Raw genomic sequence first — 2810 nt, 5'->3', positions numbered from 1 at the left:
GGACCCATGGCCCCCTCAACCCAATACAGACATCATTAATCAATTATAAGTCTTTTGCCCATTAAGTCTGGATCTGCCATAGAGTTTTTTTCCACACAAAATGAGTCTGAGTTGGAAGGAAGATGAACGTTAATACCAGGAAACACCAAAATTCAAATGCACATCTTTCTGACTGTAGCACCCCATACCTCCAGGCAACAAGCCCATGCTGGCCAGGAGTATTCAAGTCTGTGAACGCTGATTTAAAAAATCACCTGACCTCTGGCTTCACCTTTTCCTAGAGATAAGCACACTTTCTACATTTCCTTATTTACTGATGGCGACTGTCTGCCAGATGGCCATAGAAGCCACCTGTCCTCTCACTGACTGTGCTTGCATAAGAACAGGATGTTGACCCACTGAGAACTTGCAAAGGCTCACTTCTAATCTGCCTACCTGCCACACTCAGCAGAGACAAAAGGGCTATTTGGTTTGTGCAGACCTCCCTGGCTTCCCTCTTTCCTGGTCCTGGAGGCAGGTGGGAAAGAAACAGACAAGCCACAGGCACCTTCTGGGCCCCAGTGGCCCCACCCCCTCCTACATCCTGAGCACAAAGCAGCATTAACTCCTCTGAGAGGACCCAAAGTCAGATGGGAAATATGAAGGGGATCTTAACAGCATATAAAATTCCAAAATATGAAACCAAGAAGAAAAATGTGCCCCAGTAGGAAAAATGCTTCACACAAACCACAGTGGAAAGCAGGGCTTCCCTCACCCACCCCCTTGTACCAGGGATGGTATTTCACTCAGGGGACTCTACCCGGAAGAGCAAAGTGTCTGCAGTGTGGGGCCCCCTCCTCACGTGAGTCCACTCTGACCACCCACTTGGGGTCCTTCAGGAGTGCTGACCCTGTGTGCATGTCATGGACTGCTATGGTTTGCCTTATGAAGCGGCTAATCAAGAGCCCCAAGACCTCAGGGAGCGTGCGAATGGAACCATGGTGGCCACAGAGGCATTTCAAGGCAAGGAAGCAAAGGCTGAGAAGTGGCAGGATTAAGGCAGACCTCAACAGCATTTCCCTTCAATATTTTCATAGCTTCATCTTACTGCTGCTCACGGTGAAATTGCCAGAAACATAGGTCTCGTTTTACAGTATCAATTTTATAGAAAGTTAGCTATATGTCACTTGGCTTTTCTAAGCTGAGTTTGAATTGCTGGTTGAACATAATTTGGGACCGATGACAAATGAATAGATTTTTGGCACCACTAACAGTGAAAGTGCTCCCCATGTGTCCCTGGACGCTAATTACCACTCAGTTCTTGGCCACAGCAAAGATAATTTCAATTCACATGCCTATTACATGATTGTGCTGATTCTGAAGAATTTTTTTCTCAGCCCCAAGATCCATTCCTTTAGATAAGCACACGTTCAGCTGTTCAGATAAAATGATAATAAGAACAGATAAAATATTTTGAAGTATGAACAACTTCCCCCCAAAATATGATCTTCCAAAGCCACATTTTAAAAAAAAAAAGCTGATTATTTTACACAGAAAGTTAGTACAAATAATTCCCCCTTACATTAATAATTCCCTTACAAAATGTTTAATAATCCTTTCCTGTGTCATTGAAAGGAAGGCTGAACTTTAAATGAGAAAAACTGAGCACATGTCAACTTGAGCCCCACCAACTCCACGGCCACCAGCAGCAGTGGGGAAGAACAGGCCACTAAATTTGACGCTGAAGCTTCTCAAGGTGGACTCCATTCTTCTCCTGTTTTCTTCACTACAGCAAAAGCCTGAGACATTTATTTCTAAGTGTATTTACGAACAGAGTTGCAGCCTCTCTGCATAAAATCATTTGCTATTACACTAACAGCAAATTAATTTATACCATTTCAAAGACAGCATAACACTTCATGGAAGTACACACCTAAATGAAAATACTAATTTCTGCCATTTATTATTTTGGGATCATGAGCAAGTTACTGAAAATCTTTGGACTTCTACTCTTATCTGTAAAACGGGAACAACAAAAACCATTTCCTAGGACTAAAGTAAGTATTAAATCAAATGATGGGTCAGAGGATCCCGCACAGTGGCCAGTGTAGCGACTCCCCAGCCTGGGTCCCTCTCCAGAGCCCATCCTCTGTGTGGACACACTCAGTACGCTGGCAGCTGAAGTGTCACACTCACCATGCTTTCAGAAAGAAACTCTGTTTCACATGCCTCACCAATCCACAGCAGTCTTTTCACTTTGTGAGGTTTTCCTGAATTAGTTACCAGCTCTTGAAGAACACAAGGGTTTTTATGTGGTTTTATTCAATTTAAGCAAATCAGGCATGTCTCAGAAAACATCAGCCCTTATCTTTCTAGACCTCTGTAGGAGGGCAAACATCAAAAGCTATTCTTCTCCTGATCTGATCAATAGGAGCTATTATCTTTGCAGCTTCTCTGAGGACTGATTTTTGGCACTGATTCTGCAAACCGTAAGGTTTTAGTATTGAGGCCTCAACAGTGTGAGTGTTATTCAGAGGGAAGGACAAAATAAGCCTTGAATTCTCCTCAGTGATAAAAGCCTGTCCTCTCTAAAACGATTACTGGCTCATCTCAGCAGTTGGCAGGTAGAGACCGTCCTGTACAGGATGTGGATGCTCTGGTGGGAAGCAGCCGGCCGTGCCCCACCCTGCGTCCCTGACCCAGTGATGTGTGAGGCTGCACAGGCACACAGCGTCCCCACCCAGGAGCAGCCAGCCCTGCAGCTGCAAAGGCCCAGGGAAGACCAGAGTGGCTGCCCCACTGCCCATCTTGGCTGGAATCACTGAGTCCTA

The 2810-nt window shown here is 44.9% G+C and overlaps 1 protein-coding gene across 1 annotated transcript in view; it reads right to left on the bottom strand.

The window, feature by feature from the left end:
- Positions 1-2810, bottom strand: part of ROR1 (receptor tyrosine kinase like orphan receptor 1) — a 432169-nt gene that overhangs the window by 195933 nt on the left and 233426 nt on the right. The window lies entirely within an intron of this gene.

The sequence above is a fragment of the Otolemur garnettii genome, unplaced genomic scaffold (genome assembly GCF_000181295.1).
Source record: "Otolemur garnettii isolate 467f Iridium unplaced genomic scaffold, OtoGar3 scaffold00066, whole genome shotgun sequence".
NCBI lineage: Eukaryota > Metazoa > Chordata > Mammalia > Primates > Galagidae > Otolemur > Otolemur garnettii.
This window is presented reverse-complemented; position numbering and strand designations above follow the sequence as displayed.